The sequence below is a fragment of the Scyliorhinus torazame genome, chromosome 17, assembly GCF_047496885.1.
Source record: "Scyliorhinus torazame isolate Kashiwa2021f chromosome 17, sScyTor2.1, whole genome shotgun sequence".
Classification (NCBI taxonomy): Eukaryota; Metazoa; Chordata; class Chondrichthyes; order Carcharhiniformes; family Scyliorhinidae; genus Scyliorhinus; species Scyliorhinus torazame.
Window position 1 is genome coordinate 188,305,497 of NC_092723.1, and position 21,639 is coordinate 188,327,135.

General features: G+C 49.5%; 1 long non-coding RNA gene across 1 annotated transcript in view; it reads left to right on the forward strand.

Annotated features, from left to right (window-relative positions):
* Positions 1-20,178: 20,178 nt before the first annotated feature.
* The window catches only part of LOC140394520 (uncharacterized), an 86,064-nt gene continuing 84,603 nt past the window's right edge, over positions 20,179-21,639 (forward strand). Inside the window, exon 1 of the long non-coding RNA XR_011935895.1 lies at positions 20,179-20,237. This is a non-coding gene — a long non-coding RNA (uncharacterized lncRNA). The remainder of the gene's footprint in view (positions 20,238-21,639) is intronic.

Here is a 21,639-nt window from a genome sequence, read left to right on the forward strand (position 1 = left end):
ATACTGGGGGAGACACTGGCATAGTGATAACGTTACCCGGCTAGAAATCTAGAGGCCCAGGCAAGCATTCTGGGGGTAAGGGTTCAAATGCCACCATGGCAGATGGTGGAATTTAGCTTCAAATTGAAAAGATTGTCTCAGTAACGAATGCATTAAACCACTGCTGTAAAAACCCACCCTGTGGGGAAGGAAACATGTCATCCTTACCTACTCTACATGTGACTCCAGACCCACAGCAATGTGGTTGACTCTTAACTGCTCCCTGAAATGGCCGAGCAAAACACTCAGTTCAAGGGCAATTAGAGATGGGCAACGAATGCACTAATGCCACCCACATCCCATGAAGGAATTAATCAACAAAAACTTGAAATCCTTGAATATTCTGCAGAGATAGAAATGCATTACCAATCTGTTAATAATAAAATGTGAGAGTAGATTCTCCATTGCTGAGAAAGCAATGTGTTCGTGTTAGTCCCAGATCAGGAGAATTGGTTCTCTGCCTATTTCTCACTGGGCTACAATCTTGCACTCCACTCGATTATGTTGATTGTTTCTGTACTTGTTCATAGCTTCATTAAGGGACCAGGTGAGGTGGTGATTCCATCGGGAACTCGGCCGTTCAGGGTTGAAGCTTCGGGGGGTGGAGCATCGGGGGGTGGAGCATGGGGGGGTGGAGCATGGGGGATGGAGCATCGGGGGGTGGAGCATCGGGGGTGGAGCATCGGGGGGTGGAGCATCGGGGGGTGGAGCATGGGGGGTGGAGCATGGGGGGTGGAGCATCGGGGGTGGAGCATCGGGGGGTGGAGCATCGGGGGGTGGAGCATGGGGGGTGGAGCATGGGGGGTGGAGCATCGGGGGTGGAGCATGGGGGGTGGAGCATGGGGGGTGGAGCATCGGGGGTGGAGCATGGGGGGGTGGAGCATCGGGGGGTGGAGCATGGGGGGTGGAGCATGGGGGGTGGAGCATCGGGGGGTGGAGCATCGGGGGGTGGAGCATCGGGGGTGGAGCATCGGGGGGTGGAGCATCGGGGGGTGGAGCATCGGGGGGTGGAGCATGGGGGGGTGGAGCATGGGGGGTGGAGCATCGGGGGGTGGAGCATGGGGGGGTGGAGCATGGGGGGGTGGAGCATGGGGGGATGGAGCATCGGGGGGTGGAGCATCGGGGGTGGAGCATCGGGGGGTGGAGCATCGGGGGGTGGAGCATCTGGGGTGGAGCATGGGGGGGTGGAGCATCGGGGGGTGGGCCTCAGGCAGTGTCCTGAGGCCGCTGATACGTCGCGCGGCGTGCTCTCTGAGTCTGCCTCTTTGGAGGGGGCAGAGTATCGCGAAAGCTGCGCTGCCCCCGACTTGGTCGGGAACTTTGATTCTCCGGTCAATCGCCAAACGCGATTTTGACGTGGGCGATCGGAGAATCCAACGCGATGTGCGGGCTTCTGCGTCTCGCCTCACCAGATTTGTGGTTCAGCACGCCATCGGGATTCTCCGTTTCGCCGGCTGGTCAATGGGGTTGGCCATTGGGGGGGCAGCCCCGCGGCGTCAGGATATCCCCGGGCTGCCGCCAAAATGGAGAATCCTGACGGCGGAGAATGCAGCCCAATGTTCTGCCACCAGAGATGAATCACCTCTGAGGTCCAGGTCCTCAAACATTCTCTTCCTCAGGTGATCGAAGACTGTGCTGGCACATTGGCGGTGTTGTTGAACTTGGTTGACAGTAGGCTCCCACGATCCACGTTATCCAAGACCCCATTGTGGATTTTGATTTCCGGGAGTGGAGGTTTGGGGAGGGGGGGGGGGGCGGTGGGGTGGCGGGGGGGGGGGGGGGGGTGCAGGCAGGGTGGATGTTCAGTGTGAGTCACATGCTCTTGAACGTCTTGGTGAAGGTGTTGACAATGACTTGGTGCTCAGCCTCTGCGTGTGCGCAGACCCAAACTGCATCTACATATTGTAGCTCAACGTCAGAGGATGGAATGTCCTTGGACCTGGCCTGGAGGTGGCAGAGGTTGAACAGATTCCCGTTTTTTAATGTAGTTTATATCTGCTCCAGTGGGGAGCTGACTCAGTGTGAGATGGAACATTGCAGCCAGGAAGATCGAGAAGAGCTCCGCCTTGACACAGCCTTGCTTGACCCCAATCTGAACCTGAATTGGGTCTGTGGTGATCCGTTGGTCAGTATCATGGCTTGAACGTCATTGTGGAGTAGACGGAGGATGATGATAAACGTCTGGGGGAAGCCAAAGCCATGAGGATGCTCAATAATCAGTTGGGGTTGACAGTGTCAAAAGCACCCAAGTTGTACCCAACAACATCTGATAAGCTGCAATGAGATAAAGGATCAGATCACCTATTTGAAACATAGTAGGACAAATATTACTCCAGACACTAGAATAATTCCCCTGCTCTTCTTAAATCATTCACATCCTTCGCAGGCCATGTGACAGGCCCAGAGCCTATGGGGATGGAGCATGTGAACGTGAGCCTATCAAGTGTTTGGGCACAGACCTGGGGGGGGGGGGGGGGGGGTTTGGTCAGAGTTAACTTGGGAGTCGAGGGAGCAAGATCTGTGTCGTAGTTGCGCTGTTCTGTATATAACGTCCTTATTAGTTAATAATTCCCGTTGTGATTTAATACTGCCTCGTCGCTTGCCTTGCAATGCAACAGCTAACACCAGCCTCAACTATTATTTCTAAGCTTAATGATTAGCTTGCATTATTAACCAATGTGCTGCCCACACGTGTATCAATCAGGGGCAGATGCAACAGTGTACATTTCTAGAACTTGTATGTCTAAGCTAAAATGACAGGAGGAGAGGAACTTATGCAAGTAGTCAGAGGAGGCGGAAACAAGAACAAAAGACAGAAAGGGGAATAAGAAAAGTGATCGGCACAGAAGGCAAGGGCACATAGAATAAGGCCACAGTGAAAAAGGAATGGGGCAAGGAATGTTAAAAAGACAAGGGCTTAATGTGCAGAGTATTCGCAGTAAAGTGGATGAATTAATCGCATAAATAGATGTAAAGATACATTCGGGATTACTGAGACATGGCTCCAGCGTGACTAGGGATGTGATCTGAACTTCCAGAGGTGTTCAGAATTTGGGAATGACAGACAAAAAGGAAAAGGCAGTAGGATTGCATTTCTGGTTAAAGAAGAAATTAACGTAACAGGGAGGAAGGGTATTCGCTTCGATGATGTGAAATCTGTGCGGGTCGAGCTGAGAAACACTAAGGGGCAAAAACTGTTAGTGGGGGTTGTATATCGATCCTCAAACTGTAGTGTTGATGTTGGGAATGGCATTAAACAAGAAATTAGAGATGCATGCGATAAAGGAACATCTGTAATTATGGGTGATTTCAATCTGCATATAGATTGGACAAATCAAATTAGTAAAAATACCATAGTGGAGGAATGTCTGGATTGTATATGGGATGATTTTCTGGACCAATACGTTGAGGAACCAACTAGAGAACAGAGCATCCTGGACAGGTTATTGTGCATTGAGAAAGGAATCATTAACAATCTTGTTGTGCGAGGCCCTTTGGGGATGAGTAACCATAATACAATAGAATTCATCATCAAGACGAAGAGTGACATGATTGATTGGCAGCACGGTAGCCTTGTGGATAGCACAATTGCTTCACAGCTCCAGGGTACCAGGTTCGATTCCGGCTTGGGTCACTGTCTGTGCGGAGTCTGCACATCCTCCCCATGTGTGCGTGGGTTTCCTCCGGGTGCTCCGGTTTCCTCCCACAGTCCAAAGATGTGCAGGTTAGGTGGATTGGCCATGATAAATTGCCCTTAGTGTCCAAAATTGCCCTTAGTGTTGGGTGGGGTTACTGGGTTATGGGGATAGGGTGGAGTTGTTGACCTTGGGTAGGGTGCTCTTTCCAAGAGCCGGTGCAGACGCGATGGGCCGAATGGCCTCCTTCTGCACTGTAAATTCTATGATTCTGAGACTAGGGTTCTGAATCTAAATAAAGGGTACAATGGTATTAGGCGGGTGTTGGCTTTGATGGATTGGGAAATGCAATGGTAATGCCATTGAGTGTCACGAGCGATGGCTAGATCCTCTCTTGTAGGAGATGGTCACACTGGTGAGCAGATCAGCAGACTATTAGGACACCTTGCACAATTCCCTACTATTGCACATCAAGGTTTAACTGAAATAAAGAGAAACAACAGTACTGATTAACTTACTTACCTTGCAGGTCAGCTGTTTAGTTCGGGAGTGAGAGCTGGGACCTTAGAAACAGCACGGGAATTTGAAAAAGCGCGGGAGCTGCGAGGCAGAGGGGACCGTTTAAAAGGTCGCTGCCTGGGGTGAGGTAAGTACTGATTAACAACTTACTTACCTTGCAGGCCAAGTCGATTTCAGCAGGAGCGGAGCAGGCTAGTCCATTTCAGCGGGGGCAGTGCGGAAGTGATTTCTGGGAGGTAAGTCTCTCCTTTAAATTTTTTAAAAAAAATTTTAGTGTTTAAGGTGGGAACAGGAAGTTGACCCGCGGACTTCTGGGAAGACCCTCACCAATAAATTCTGGTGGAGAGGAAACCCGAGACACTACACGTGTAGTGTCTCCCACCCGCCCTCCTCCTCTAACCTAATAATAAAACCCATTGGTGTGAGGTAAGTACCATATTTTATTATTGTTATTAATATATTTTTTTTATATAAAAAATTTAATTTAGTTGTTAGCCAGATCTTGGTAGAAAGTTAGAGGGATGGCAGGGAAGGGAGTGCAATGTTCCTCCTGCAGGATGTTTGAGGTGAGGGATGCCGTTAGTGTCCCTGCTGATTTTACCTGCAGAAAGTGCTGCCATCTCCAGCTCCTCCAAGACCGAGTTAGGGAACTGGAGCTGGAGTTGGAAGAACTTCGGATCATTCGGGAGGCAGAGGGGGTCATAGATAGCAGCTTCAGGGAATTAGTTACACCAAAGATTGGAGATAGATGGGTAACTGTAAGCGGGACTGGGAAAAAACAGTCAGTGCAGGGATCCCCTGCGGTCGTTCCCCTGAGAAACAAGTATACCGCTTTGGATACTTGTGGGGGGAACGACTTACCAGGGGTAAGCCATGGGGTATGGGCCTCTGGCACGGAGTCTGTCCCTGTTGCTCAGAAGGGAAGGGGGAGAGGAGCAGAGCATTAGTAATTGGGGACTCGATAGTCAGGGGCACAGATAGGAGATTTTGTGGGAGCGTGAGAGACTCACGTTTGGTATGTTGCCTCCCAGGTGCAAGGGTACGTGATGTCTCGGATCGTGTTTTCCGGGTCCTTAAGGGGGAGGGGGAGCAGCCCCAAGTCGTGGTCCACATTGGCACTAACGACATAGGTAGGAAAGGGGATAAGGATGTCAGGCAGGCTTTCAGGGAGCCAGGATGGAAGCTCAGAACTAGAACAAACAGAGTTGTTATCTCTGGGTTGTTGCCCGTGCCATGTGATAGTGAGATGAGGAATAGGGAGAGAGAGCAATTAAACACGTGGCTACAGGGATGGTGCAGGCGGGAGGGATTCAGATTTCTGGATAACTGGGGCTCTTTCTGGGGAAGGTGGGACCTCTACAGACAGGATGGTCTACATCTGAACCTGCGGGGCACAAATATCCTGGGGGGGAGATTTGTTAGTGCTCTTTGGGGGGGTTTAAACTAATGCAGCAGGGGCATGGGAACCTGGATTGTAGTTTTAGGGTAAGGGAGAATGAGAGTATAGAGGTCAGGAGCTCAGATTTGACGTCGCAGGAGGGGGCCAGTGTTCAGGTAGGTGGTTTGAAGTGTGTCTACTTCAATGCCAGGAGTATACGAAATAAGGTAGGGGAACTGGCAGCATGGATTGGTACCTGGAACTTCGATGTTGTGGCCATTTCGGAGACATGGATAGAGCAGGGACAGGAATAGATGTTGCAGGTTCCGGGGTTTAGGTGTTTTAGTAAGCTCAGAGAAGGAGGCAAAAGAGGGGGAGGTGTGGCGCTGCTAGTCAAGAGCAGTATTACGGTGGCGGAGAGGATGCTAGATGGGGACTCATCTTCCGAGGTAGTATGGGCTGAGGTTAGAAACATGAAAGGAGAGGTCACACTGTTGGGAGTCTTCTATAGGCCTCCAAATAGTTCTCGGGATGTAGAGGAAAGGATGGCGAGGATGATCCTATATAAGAGCGAAAGTAACAGGGTAGTTATTATGGGAGACTTTAACTTTCCAAATATTGACTGGAAAAGATATAGTTCGAGTACATTAGATGGGTCGTTTTTTGTACAGTGTGTGCAGGAGGGTTTCCTGACACAGTTTGTTGACAGGCCAACAAGAGGCGGGGCCACATTGGATTTGGTTTTGGGTAATGAACCAGGCCAGGTGTTGGATTTGGAGGTAGGTGAGCACTTTGGGGACAGTGACCACAATTCGGTGACGTTTACGTTAAGGATGGAAAGGGATAAGTATACACCGCAGGGCAAGAGTTATAGCTGGGGGAAGGGAAATTATGATGCCATTAGACGTGACTTGGGGGGGATAAGGTGGAGAAGTAGGCTGCAAGTGTTGGACACACTGGATAAGTGGAGCTTGTTCAAGGATCAGCTACTGCGTGTTCTTGATAAGTATGTACCGCTCAGGCAGGGAGGAAGGTGCCGAGCGAGGGAACCGTGGTTTACCAAAGAAGTGGAATCTCTTGTTAAGAGGAAGAAGGAGGCCTATGTGAAGATGAGATGTGAAGTTTCAGTTGGGGCGATGGATAGTTACAAGGTAGCGAGGAAGGATCTAAAGAGAGAGCTAAGACGAGCAAGGAGGGGACATGAGAAGTATTTGGCAGGAAGGATCAAGGAAAACCCAAAAGCTTTCTATAGGTATGTCAGGAATAAGCGAATGACTAGGGAAAGAGTAGGACCAGTCAAGGACAGGGATGGGAAGTTGTGTGTAGAGTCTGAAGAGATAGGCGAGATACTAAATGAATATTTTTCGTCAGTATTCACTCAGGAAAAAGATAATGTTGTGGAGGAGAATGCTGAGCTCCAGGTAAATAGATTAGATGGCATTGAGGTACGTAGGGAAGAGGTGTTGGCAATTCTGGACAGGCTGAAAATAGATAAGTCCCCGGGACCTGATGGGATTTATCCTAGGATTCTCTGGGAGGCCAGGGAAGAGATTGCTGGACCATTGGCTTTGATTTTTATGTCATCATTGGCTACAGGAATAGTGCCAGAGGACTGGAGGATAGCAAATGTGGTCCCTTTGTTCAAAAAGGGGAGCAGAGACAACCCCGGCAACTATAGACCGGTGAGCCTCACGTCTGTAGTGGGTAAAGTCTTGGAGGGGATTATAAGAGACAAGATTTATAATCATCTAGATAGGAATAATATGATCAGGGATAGTCAGCATGGCTTTGTGAAGGGTAGGTCATGCCTCACAAACCTTATCGAGTTCTTTGAGAAGGTAACTGAACAGGTAGACGAGGGTAGAGCAGTTGATGTGGTGTATATGGATTTCAGCAAAGCGTTTGATAAGGTTCCCCACGGTAGGCTATTGCAGAAAATACGGAGGCTGGGGATGGAGGGTGATTTAGAGATGTGGATCAGAAATTGGCTAGCTGAAAGAAGACAGAGGGTGGTGGTTGATGGGAAATGTTCAGAATGGAGTTCAGTCACAAGTGGAGTACCACAAGGATCCGTTCTGGGGCCGTTGCTGTTTGTCATTTTTATCAATGACCTAGAGGAAGGCGCAGAAGGGTGGGTGAGTAAATTTGCAGACGATACTAAAGTCGGTGGTGTTGTCGATAGTGTGGAAGGATGTAGCTGGTTACAGAGGGATATCGATAAGCTGCAGAGCTGGGCTGAGAGGTGGCAAATGGAGTTTAATGTAGAGAAGTGTGAGGTGATTCACTTTGGAAGGAATAACAGGAATGTGGAATATTTGGCTAATGGAAAAGTTCTTGAAAGTGTGGATGAGCAGAGGGATCTAGGTGTCCATGTACATAGATCCCTGAAAGTTGCCACCCAGGTTGATAGGGTTATGAAGAAGGCCTATGGAGTGTTGGCCTTTATTGGTAGAGGAATTGAGTTCCGGAGTCAGGAGGTCATGTTGCAGCTGTACAGAACTCTGGTACGGCCGCATTTGGAGTATTGCGTACAGTTCTGGTCACCGCATTATAGGAAGGACGTGGAGTCTTTGGAGCGGGTGCAGAGGAGATTTACCAGGATGTTGCCTGGTATGGAGGGAAAATCTTATGAGGAAAGGCTGATGGACTTGAGGTTGTTTTCGTTGGAGAGAAGAAGGTTAAGAGGAGACTTAATAGAGGCATACAAAATGATTAGGGGGTTGGATAGGGTGGACAGTGAGAGCCTTCTCCCGCGGATGGAAATGGCTGGCACGAGGGGAGATAACTTTAAACTGAGGGGTATTAGATATAGGACAGGGGTCAGAGGTAGGTTCTTTACGCAAAGAGTAGTGAGGCCGTGGAATGCCCTACCTGCTACAGTAGTGAACTCGCCAACATTGAGGGCATTTAAAAGTTTATTGGATAAACATATGGATGATAATGGTATAGTGTAGGTTAGATGGCTTTTGTTTCGGTGCAACATCGTGGGCCGAAGGGCCTGTACTGCGCTGTATTGTTCTATGTTCTATGTTCTATGTTCTAACAGCGCCTTCATGAGGCAAACACTTGTTTTCACAATATTGACTATTAATGGCGACAGTATGATCAAAATGATTGTCTGTCCAGTCATGACTGAAATGGTAGCTGTACCCTGAAACTTGATCTGCAATTTAATTATCATTAGACAGAGTGAATTTACATGACACTCTCTCTCAGACTGCCCCAGTGCAAATCTGGCGTATGCAAAAGAGAAAGATATTATAAACAAAAATTAAAAAATTAAGTCCTCTCTCTGCATTAATGTACATTTTTAATCAATTCAAACTACACTGGCTTCGATAGGCCCAGAACCGGCCAATGCTAGGTTCGGGGTAGGGGTAGAAATTACACAGGCAAATGGTGAGACAGCCAAATGTGTACATAGCTTGTGATCTTGCATTAAAATATCAAAGATATTTTTTAACAATTAAAATAACAAAGATGTTCTAATTGGATAAGAGACCTTCACTTCATATTTAATTTAAAATTGCCTTTGTTGCATTTTTCGAATTGAACACATATATTTTGTCCATTACAATAATCCCTTTGCCCATGTTTCAGAGGGAATGGAGAATGGGGACCTGCTCCTTGTGATGTTCTTTGATTTCTTGATGAGGATGGCTTCAAAGTGTAGTGTCTCACAAAGAACATCAAACTATGTTTTGAACAAAGCTAATTTATTTACACTACAACTAAATAGATTTGTCTTGCTTGCTAAGATATAAAAGATTACAAATTGACTAAAACTAGGATTCTAACTAGAGAGCTCCTCATAGCACGACTATTCACTACATCCCCTACTCCCCAACCTACTCCCCAAATCAAGAGTATCGCGTGATCCACGTGTTAAAGCTTGATTACCCTCTCGTGATTGGATGTAGTTACAGTAAATTGTTAACCCTTCATTATTCTTACAAGATAAATAAAGATAAATAACCTTTATTATCACAAGTAGGCTTACATTAACACTGCAATGAAGTTACAGTGAAAATCCCCTAGTCGCCACACTGTGGCACCTGTTCGGGTACACAGGGAGAATTCAGAATTCTTAGATGGTATGGGGATTGAACCTGCTGGCCTTGATCTGCATCACAAACCAGGGACGAAATTCTCCGGAAACGGCGCGATGTCCGCCGACTGGCGCCCAAAACGGCGCAAATCAGACGGGCATCGCGCCGCATCTTTGGGGGCCGAGCCCCAACATTGAGGGGCTAGGCCGGCGCCGGAGGAATTTCCGCCCCGCCAGCTGGCGGAAAAGGCCTTTGGTGCCCCGCCAGCTGGCACGGAAATCACATCTCCGGGTGGCGCATGCGCGGGGGCGTCAGCGGCTGCTGACAGCATTTCCGCGCATGCGCAGTGGAGGGAGTCTCTTCCGCCTCCGCCATGATGGAGACCGTGGCGGAGGCGGAAGGGAAAGAGTGCCTCCACGGCACAGGCCCGCCCGCGGATCGGTGGGCCCCGATCGTGGGCCAGGCCACCGTGGGGGCACCCCCCGGGGCCAGATCGCCCCGCGCCCCCCCCAGGACCCCGGAGCCCGCCCGCGCCGCCTTGTCCCGCCGGTAAGGTAAGTGATTTAATTTACGCCGGCAGGACAGGCATTTTAGCGGCGGGACTTCGGCCCATCCGGGCCGGAGAATCGAGCGGGGGGGGGGGGGGGCCACCAACCGGCACGGCGCAATTCCCGCCCCCGCCGAATCTCCGGTGCCGGAGACTTTGGTAACCGGCGGGGGCGGGATTCACGCCAGACCCCGGCGATTCTCCGACCCAGCGGGGGGTCGGAGAATTTCGCCCCAGATGTCTTGCCCACTGTGCTAAACCATCCTCCTCTCCTCACTTCAACAGCTAACAATAGGAATTCAATGGGTTATTAGTTACTGATCACACCGTGTGAAAGTGTCATCTTCAGCAAGAATACAGGAACGTCGCTGGCATGACTTTGGTGTGAAGTGACATCCCCAAATTCAGCTCCACTTTCACCACCCACGTTATCATTGTCGTGGCCTGAATGAGGGGTTAAAATCCCAGTGTAGTACCTTGGCGTAAGAAAACAGGTCCGATGAATCATCTCCATGAAAAAATTCCCTCTGGAGAAGCAATTGTCAGCTTCAATACAGCAACGAGCAGCCAGCACAATGCTGCTTAATCTAATGTACAGGCACAGTTATTCTGAGCACACACCCAGTTTCTCAGGCCAAGAGATCAGAGCATCCGTATGTTGGTATAATCTGTGCTAATCAACCTAACTCTGAAAGCTGGGGGCCATTCAGCATGCATGGACACAATGCACGAGACACAGAATACAAATCTCCGCAGTGTTAGTGACACTCCAGATTTCAGAGACAGCTCGTGTGCCTTGCATACAGAACCAGGCCAGTTTGACCAATGCAGCAGAATCAGGGCGACCAACTGTTAAGAAATAATTATAAGGGACATATTGACCATGGGAGCAGGGGCTGGGTGTGTGGCAGGGATATGGGGAGGGTGGGGGCAGGGGGGTGGGGAGGGGGAAATGAAACAGTCATGGTTGTGATCACAATTCTCACAATTCTTCCTGATGGTCTTTGGCTGCAGTGCACATGTCAATAATCAGAGGGAAACGCAAGAGGAGACTCCCAGGATCATCCTCCAACAGGCTGCCCTGGAAATACAGGACAGAACGCTCCATGGAAGTGAAAACAATCACATTCAGGGCCAATCTCCTAAATATGGGACAGTTGGTCACCCTGAGCTGAATTGCTGTTCCTTTGTGTGTTCCAGGGGTCAATGCTATCAAGGCCTGCCATACCGATGGTATTGGGAAGGCTTCCTTGACAATATGACAGTTCTTTACTTGAAAGCAGTGGTTTTCTATTCTCGTGCTCCCAGTGGGGAAGTTCACCCATTTGATATAAAAATCAGAATCTATGCTGTGCAAGGTATTCTGACCATCAATATGATTAGTTGGAAAGTTACCTGCAACACACATTTGAGTTGTTTAGATGCATTCCAGGTGTGCAAGATTCCAGGTCTCCGGCAAAAAGTCAGAACATTACCCGTATGTCATAATATACACCAGTATATCATGGTGCAGACACACACACTGATGGACATGCAGTGGGACCATCAGTAAGAATGAACAACAACACCTCCTCCACAATAGTCCTCAACACCGGGGCCTCGCAAGGCTGCGTACTTAGCCCCCTACTCTACTCCCTGTACACACACGACTGCGTGGCAAAACTTGGTTCCAACTCCATCTACAAGTTTGCTGACGATACAACCATAGTGGGCCGGATCTCGAATAACGACGAGTCAGAATACAGGAGGGGGATAGAGAACCTAGTGGAGTGGTGCAGCGACAACAATCTCTCCCTCAATGCCAGCAAAACTAAAGAGCTGGTCATTGACTTCAGGAAGCAAAGTACTGTACACACCCCTGTCAGCATCAACGGGGCCGAGGTGGAGATGGTTAGCAGTTTCAAATTCCTAGGGGTGCACATCTCCAAAAATCTGTCCTGGTCCACCCACGTCGACGCTACCACCAAGAAAGCACAACAGCGCCTATACTTCCTCAGGAAACTAAGGAAATTTGGCATGTCCACATTAACCCTTACCAACTTTTACAGATGCACCACAGAAAGCATCCTATCGGGCTGCATCACAGCCTGGCATGGCAACCGCTCGGCCCAGGACTGCAAGAAACTTCAGAGAGTCGTGAACACCGCCCAGTCCATCACACAAACCTGCCTCCCATCCATTGACTCCATCTACACCTCCCGCTGCCTGAGGAAAGCGGGCAGCATAATCAAAGATCCCTCCCACCCGGCTTACTCACTCTTCCAACTTCTTCCATCGGGCAGGAGACACAGAAGTCTGAAAACACGCACAAACAGACTCAAAAACAGCTTCTTCCCCGCTGTTACCAGACTCCTAAATGACCCTCTTATGGACTGACCTCATTAACACTACACCCTGTATGCTTCATCCGATGCTAGTGCTTATGTAGTTACATTGCATATGTTGTGTTGCCCTATTATGTATTTTCTTTTATTCACTTTTCTTCTCATGTACTTAATGATCTGTTGAGCTGCTCGCAGAAAACTACTTTTCACTGTACCTTGGTACATGTGACAATAAACAAATCCAATCCAATCCAATCAGCATACACAACACCGCAGCCAATCACCAGTGTGAGCACACGCACTATAAAGACAGGGGACAGGAGAGCTCCCGCTCATTCTCGTAGCAGCCAGCTCGGAGCACAGAGCTCACAGCCTGCAACACAGACATTCACCATGTGCTGAGTGCATCACCTGGTTAGGACTAGGCAAGGGTCAACAGTTAAAGCTGATATTGCATTTCCCCACAGTTCAAGTATGTTAATATAGTTAACCTTATAATAAAATAGAGTTGCACCACTTCCAGTGTTGGTGACCTGTTTGTGATCCAGAACACCCAACACATCACCGTACATTGTACGAGAGATTTATTTTTGCATGATCCTTTTGATAATGGAAAATGATTTCAGACTTTGGGTCTGGTAAATAGAGACCCGAGAGTGCAGTGGATCGTTCTGATCCTTCACTAATTTGGTGAAAATTCTCATGAGTCACAGCAGAGAGCAAAGCTCCGGGAACTTTCCACCAGTGCAATTATCCCAGTTCAATGCTTGTCAAAATAACAAACTCTCCAAGTGCACATCACCCCAGCAACTGGAACTTGCCAATACTAGAAAATAAAAATGTCACCATTTTTAAATTAACCATCCTGAACCTCTTGGGGAGAAGAAGGAAATTATTGAAAACTGGAAGAATGTTTTGAAATACCTGTGGTCACAAATCTCCTGATCTATTCTGAACATCCCAGTTTTGCAGATGAATCTTAATGTTATCTTGTGGTCCCAATTTCGGACCAGTATTCCTGAAACCCCAGCACTCCTAAAACTCTAGTTTGCTAGAGTTTCAGGAAAGGCCACGCAGGACAATTCCGAAATTGTTAATTTGCTTGAGGACGCTTCTCAATTAGAGGAGCGAGCATTACATTGATGATATTGCAGAGCTGCACGCGATGCTGGGCTGGAGAATTGGGGCTATAATTGTATATATTTGTAATGTGTCCTCTCTGAATAGAACCATCCTGAGATATGATCAAAATCTAACTGGGCCAGTTTTCTCAATATACACTCCTGATAGGACCCTTCGCTGCTTGCTGTCTGTCAGCACAGACTGAAACTTCTTTAATTTGCAATAGGATTTATCGAAATCATAACAATATATTAAATTCATTGTAAAATAGAAAATGAAAATGTTTGATCTTCCTGGGACCTTTAGGACCCTGATGTCAGATTGTGGTCCTTAACTAGTATTTAGCGGCAGTGAGGCTGGCGGGACAATCTTCCTGGAACTGGTCTCCAATTGGCTACTTCGATGCTCATATGCTTTCAATACTGCTGAGAGGGTTAGAGCTCTGAAGCCTCTTCTCGAGCTGGACTGGGCAGAGGCATAGCAGAGATCTCAACGAGGACACCTCAACATGGAGGCTTCTATGAGCAATAGAATAGAACATAGAACATTACAGCGCGGTACAGGCCCTTCGGCCCTCGATGTTGCGCCGACCTGTGAAACCACTCTAAAGCCCATCTACACTATTCCCTTATTGTCCATATGTCTATCCAATGACCATTTGAATGCCCTTAATGTTGGCGAGTCCACTACTGTTGCAGGCAGGGCATTCCACGCCCTTACTACTCTCTGAGTAAAGAACCTACCTCTGACATCTGTCTTATATCTATCTCCCCTCAATTTAAAGCTATGTCCCCTCGTGCTAGACATCACCATTCGAGGAAAAAGGCTCTCACTGTCCACCCTATCTAATCCTCTGATCATCGTGTATGCCTCTATTAAGTCACCTCTTAACCTTCTTCTCTCTAACGAAAACAGCCTCAAGTCCCTCAGCCTTCCCTCATAAGATCTTCCCTCCATACCAGGCAACATTCTGGTAAATCTCCTCTGCACCCTTTCCAATGCTTCCACATCCTTCCTATAATGCGGCGACCAGAATTGCACGCAATACTCCAAATGCGGCCGCACCAGAGTTTTGTACAGCTGCAACATGACCTCATGGTTCCGAAACTCAATCCCTCTACCAATAAAAGCTAACACACCGTACGCCTTCTTAAGGTGCGGATCAAGATCAAAAATGATACGGGCCCTTGGAGTGGAGGTGAAACAACTCCAGAGGAATGGTTTAAGCTGTGGGTGTAACTTTTCCTACCTGCAGTTCAGCCAGTGGGGGCCAGGAGCAACCCAAGCCCTAGCCAGTGGAGGGAAGGCCTTCCATTCGGCTGGAACCACTGAATGGAGCAGCAGTGCCCATTACGGCAGCAATAAAATATTGGCAAGGAAGCACAATTGGGACCTTAAACATCTTGACTAGCTGGCTGCCTGCCTCCTGGACCAGGCAATTCCATTCTCAGTACCGACCATCACTCAGCCTGCCTCTGCCTCTGGGAAAGTTTCCTCGTGGGTGGAATGCAAAGGGAGCAGGGAGCTGTCCCTGACACAGCGCCCCCATATTTTATTGGGTGCCCCTTTCTCTCCCTCCCAGAACATGACCAATAACCCCCCCCCCCCCCCCTCCATCCCATCTCCACAAGACTGAAAAAACCCAGCCCAAAATGTCAAAAACGAACATATAAGGTTACTGGAATGTTTGTCAAGCGCCACAGGGTGAAAAAGTGAATCGTGACTTTGGTCATTAATTTGTGATTTTCAGATTTGCAGGTTGCCAGGTGAAAAGCACAGAGCTGGCAGACTGGTTTTATAAATCCACTCTGCTTACAGTACAGAGGAATTGTGTCGATCGCTGCACCCATGTGATCGTGACCTTTCTTAAATTAATGCACAAATCACACAGGTTTCATAGTTAGTTATAGGGCCGAGCAACACAAAAGTCTGTTCTAACGAGGCAATTGTGTTGCTGCAGATGTCTCACTGCAGGATTAATGTCTGCCCAGGAAGCTGATTTCAGTCTCTAATGGCCGCACTACTCTGCCGCATTAATGAAATGGGACACGTACACCGTTCTGAAAAGAGATGCAAAAAGGGATTGTGATAGTGACAGCAACAATACCGGTGTGAGGAGACTAACACCTCACATGTAGGTATTCTCATGGTTCTATCTAAAGCTTTTTAAAAATTGGTCAAAATGGCTGAAATTATGTCCATCTGTGACCCCCCCGAACAATCTCTGGGGAGTGGCTAACGACCCTTTGTGGGTACCCAGACCAAATTCAGAGAGAGCTATACAAAGACCATCTACATCTCATAACCCAGGTTTGCCGACAGGAGTCTGCTCATTTGCTAAGACAAAGGACCCCACAAAACTTTCCTTCAAATTTTAATGGTTGAGACATTCAACAATCTCGTGGACCCAAACGAGCGATACACATCCCCTGTCAAAGACAGTGTGAAGAGATGGGAGTGTTGTGATTCGGGCCTTTGGCTTGTGGAACCTGTAATAGTGCCTCGGAGCTCCAGTTCAGATTGGACACCATCTACACTGCTTCTACTGGCAATTCTGTACCACCATCTAGAAGATTGATTCATCTCAGCATGCCTGTCACATCGTCTGAAGTCAACACTGTCACAATATACACACAGGTATATGATGGTGCACAGACAGGCAGTGATTGACACACAGGATGACCAGTGAACACACAGAACACAGCAGCCAATCACCAGACAGGTCATGACCACTATAAAGCCAGAGGGCACTAGTTTTCCCGCTCTCTCGGGATCCAGCCTCTGAGACAGTTAGAGCCTGTGAGCAACAACTAGAACATACACCATGTGGTAGTAAGATAGTCTGGTCAGGTTAGCCTCAGGTCTCCAGTCAAGTCAGCATAGTGTCAACCCACAGTTAAAGTATGTATGATAGTTAAGAGTTCAATAAAATCGAGTTGCATTTCTTCAAGTGTTGGAAGCCTGTCTCTCTCACTGCTGCAGTAAACGCAGTCCTCGCAGACCCGGCATACCCAACACATCATGGTACCAGTGAGTCATGCTCGAGTTTGACGGACCTACCTTGAGCTAGTCTGCCTTTGACCAGCGATCAGCCATCCGGTAACGTGGACAGCGTCCGCCCTCCCCCGCCGCTCCGCATCGCCGGCAACCTCGGTGCGAACTGGAAGATTTTCAAGCAGAAGTTCCAGCTGTATCTTGACGCCACCGACCTCGAAACCACATCGGATGCCAGGAAGATAGCTCTCTTCCTCTCTACAGTCGGGGACCACGCTATCCACATCTTCAATCCCCTCACCTTTGCTGAAGGGGAGGACAAGACAAAGTTTAAAACAATCCTGCTGAAGTTCGACAGCCACTGTGACATCGAAGTCAACAAGAGCTTTGAACGCTGTGTGTTCCAGCAGAGGCTTCAGGGTAAGGATGAACCTTTTCAGTCCTTCTTAACCCACCTCCGTATCCTCGCGCAATCCTGCAACTACGGCTCCACTTCCGACTCCATGATCCGCGACCAGATCGTTTTCAGGGTCCACTCCGATCCCCTTCGTCAGCAGCTCCTTAAAGTTAAGCAGCTCACCCTCACCATCGCCATCGAAACCTGCGTCCTCCACGAGCACGCTAACAACCGATACTCCCATATCAAGGCGGCAGAGATGGCGTGGCAAGGCCCCCATGATGCGGAGCGGTGCAGGCCGTCAAACAGCTCCAGGGCCTGAGTCTGGATGAGGGTGGCCATTTTGTGTGCTTTTCCCGGGCTCCTGCGCATGCGCGCAGCGACCAAGGGGACGGCGAGGCCGACGACCGAACTGCGCAGGTGCGCACATCGTTCGACCACACCGCGCATGCGCTGTGGCGCACGGAGTGTCCTGACGTCGGCGCCATGACGTGCAACAACTGTGGCTCCCACCATTTAAAGCGGCAATGTCCCGCGAAATCTCGACGCTGTCTCCAGTGTGGCAAGCTTGGCCACTACGCAGCCCTGTGCAGATCTGCGCAACTGCCCAATACACAGCGATCCCCGTCGCAGCGCAGGAACGTCCGGTCAGTACAGCAACCCGTTGCAGACTCCGACTCCGACATGGTTCCAGATCCCGACACCGAGGGCCTCACATCCCCATTCCGGGTGGGCATCATCACCAAGCATACGATGCCTTCAGCGAAGAAGGTGGAACAACTCCCAGTGATGAGCATTGGTCCGGACGACGAGTGGTGTGCCACCCTTACGGTCAACGAGGCTCGCATACGCTTCAGGCTGGACACCAGCGCTTCAGCGAACCTCATTTCAAAGTCTGACCTTGACACCATCCGCGTCAAGCCAAGCATTCTTCCACCGGCCTGCCAGCTCCTCGACTACAATGGCAATGCCATTGCTGCCAGTGACTCACGCCAGCTTGCGGTATCCCATCGTTCTTCAAAAGCAGTCCTGCGTTTTGAAATTGGAGGAACCAACAGAGCTTCCCTACCGATACAAGATACTGCTGAAGCCGAATGCCGCACCTGTGGTTCATGCACTGCGTCGGGTGCCGGCACCCCTCAAGGACCACCTCAAGCAGCAGCTGCAAGACCTCCAGGACCAGGGCGTCATTTCTATGGTCACTGAACCCACGGACTGGGTTAGCTCCATGGTCTGTGTCAAAAAACCGTCAGGGGAACTTTGCATTTGCATCGACCCCAAAGATTTGAACCGTAACATCATGAGGGAACACTACCCGATACCTAAACGAGAAGAGCTCACCAGCGAAATGGCTCACGCCAAGCTTTTCACAAAGCTGGATGCCTCCAAGGGGTTTTGGCAAATACAGCTGGACGCGTCCAGTCGAAAGTCGTGAACATTTAACACCCTGTTCGGTCGCTACTGTTACAACCGGATGCTCTTTGGCATCATCTCCGCCTCGGAGATGTTCCACCGCATAATGGAGCAAGTGATGGAGGGCATCGAGGGGATGCGAGTGTACGTCGATGATATTATTATCTGGTCCACAACTCCTCAGGAGCACATCGATCGCCTCAAGCGAGTGTTCCACAGGATCCACGAGCATGGCCTCCGACTCAATAGAGCCAAACGCTCGTTCGGTCAAGCAGAAATAAAGTTCCTTGCGACCATATTTCGCAGTTCGGTGTGCGGCCAGATGCAGACAAGGTGGCGGCGATCAACGCCATGAAGACCCGGGAGGACAAGAAGGCGATCCTCCGCTTCCTAGGGATGGTCAATTTCCTTGGGAAGTTTATCCCCAACCTTGCATCACACATCACAGCTCTCCGCAATCTTGTCAAAAAAACTACGGACGTCTAGTGACTCCCCGCTCATGAGCAAGAGTGGCGTGAGCTCAGGGCGAAATTCACCAAGGCCCCGGTACTGGCATTTTTCGGCTCTGCCAAGGAGACGAAGATCTCCACCGACGCGAACCAGGCTGGCATTGGGGCAGTACTCCTCCAGGGGGACGAATCCTCCTCCTGGGCACCAGTCGCATGTGCCTCTAGAGCCATGACACCTACTGAGTAACGATACGCTCAGATTGAAAAGGAATGCCTGGGCCTCCTCACAGGGATTGGCAAATTCCATGATGACGTGTATGGACTCCCCAAATTCATGGTCGAGACAGACCACAGGCCATTGGTTCACATCATCCAAAAAGACCTCAATGATATGACGCCACGGCTACAACTTATCTTCCTCAAACTCCGGTGCTACGATTTCGACCTGGTCTACACCCCGGGCAAAGAGCTCATTGTGGCCGACGCACTCTCTAGATCCATCACCACGCCGTGTGAGCAGTCGGACTTTGTCTGTCAGGTGGACGCTCAGGTGAAGTTTTGTGCATCCAACTTTCCGGCCACTGGTGCAAATTCGTCAGGAGACGGCCAGGGATCCTTTACTCCAGCGGGTAATGCGACACCTCACGGATGGTGGGCAAAAGGGGCAGTGCCCCCAGTTTTATAATATAAAGGACGATCTAGCGGTAGTGGACGGCATATTAATGAAGCTGGACAGGATAGTAATCCCACAGAGCATCCGAGAGCTGGTCCTCGGCCAAATCCATGAGGGTCACCTAGGGGTCGAAAAGTGTCGCCGTCGAGCCCGAGAGGCAGTATATTGGCCAGGCATCAGTGAGGACATCGTCAACACGGTCCTCAATTGCCCAACGTGTCAAAGGTTCCAGCCGGCTCAGCCCAAAGAGACTCTACAGCTGCTTGAACAGGTGTCCTCCCCATGGTCCAAAGTTGGTCTTGAACTCTTTGAAGACAAACATCCAGCAGAGGGCAGTGGAGCGGAGCTGCTGATTGGCTGTTGTGGGGGAAATTTGCATACGTCCGTTGTGGTCACCCTAACTTGAAGGTGTACCTGTGCAAGAGACCCTAGCTGTTCAAGTGACACTTAAACCAAAACACCTCTTCAGTGTTTCCCTCCCTACCCCCTCCTCTAAACAAAAAAAACCAACCGCTGTAAAGATCAAGAGGAAGGCTTGAAAGCAGGTAGAAGTAGAAAGAAGTTGAACCATGACATCACGGCCTTCAGGTAAGGGATTGGCTGGTGACTGTTAAGTAGTTTTTTCTTTTATTTTCCCTCAGGTGTTATCAGCAGAGGTTGCTGAGTGAGTGCTTGCTGAGAAGTGGAGTGAATAACAGGTAAGCTCTTTCTTTCTTTTTCTTTTTTTATCTAGAGGGGATGGCAGGGAAGGTAGTGCAATGTTCCTCCTGCAGAATGTTTGAAGTGAGGGACGCCGTCAGTGTCCCTGCTGATTTCATCTGTGGGAAGTGCACCCATCTCCAGCTCCTCAGAAACCGCGTTAGGGAACTGGAGCTGGAGCTGGATGAACTTCGGATCATTCGGGAGGCAGAGGTGGTCATAGATAGAAGCTTCAGGGATGTAGTTACTCCGAAGAATAAAGATAGATGGGTGACGGTGAGAGGGGCTGGGAGGAAGCAGTCAGTACAGAGATCCCCTGTGGTCATTCCCCTTAGTAACAAGTATACCGCTTTGGATACTGTTGGGGGGGGGGGGGGGGGCTTACCAGGGGTAAGCCATGGGGTACAGTTCTCTGGCACAGAGTCTGTGCCTGTTGCTCAGAAGGGAAGGGGGGAGAGGAGTAGAGCATTAGTCATTGGAGACTCCATAGTTAGGGGGATAGATAGGAGATTCTGTCGGAATGAGAGAGACTCGCGGTTGGTGTGTTGCCTCCCAGGTGCCAGGGTGCGTGATGTCTCGGATCGTGTTTTCGGGATCCTTAAGGGGGAGGGGGAGCAGCCCCAAGTCGTGGTTCACATAAGTACCAACGACATAGGTAGGAAAAGGGATAGGGATGTAAGGCAGGAATTCAGGGAGTTAGGGTGGAAACTTAGATCTAGGACAAACAGAATTATTATCTCTGGGTTGTTACCTGTGCCACGTGATAGCGAGACGAGGAATAGGGAGAGAGAGGAGTTGAACACGTGGCTACAGGGATGGTGCAGGAGGGAGGGTTTCAGATTTCTGGATAATTGGGGCTCATTCTGGGGTTGGTGGGACCTCTACAAACGGGCTGGTCTACACCTGGACCAGAGGGGTACCAATATCCTGGGGGGGAAATTTGCTAATGCTCTTCGGGAGGGTTTAAACTAGTTCAGCAGGGGCTTGGGAATCTGAATTGTAGCTCCAGTATACAGGAGGTTGAGAGTAGTGAGGTCATGAGTAAGGTTTCAAAGTTGCAGGAGTGAACCGGCAGGCAGGAAGGTGGTTTAAAGTGTGTCTTTAATGCCAGGAGCATCCGGAATAAGGTGGGTGAACTTGCGGCATGGGTTGGTACCTGGGACTTCGATGTTGTGGCCATTTCGGAGACATGGATAGAGCAGGGACAGGAATGGTTGTTGCAGGTGCCGGGGTTTAGATATTTCAGTAAGCTCAGGGAAGGTGGTAAAAGAGGGGAGGGGTGGCATTGTTAGTCAAGAACAGTATTACTGTGGCAGAAAGGACGTTTGATGAGGACTCGTCTACTGAGGTAGTATGGGCTGAGGTTAGAAACAGGAAAGGAGAGGTCACCTTGTTAGGGGT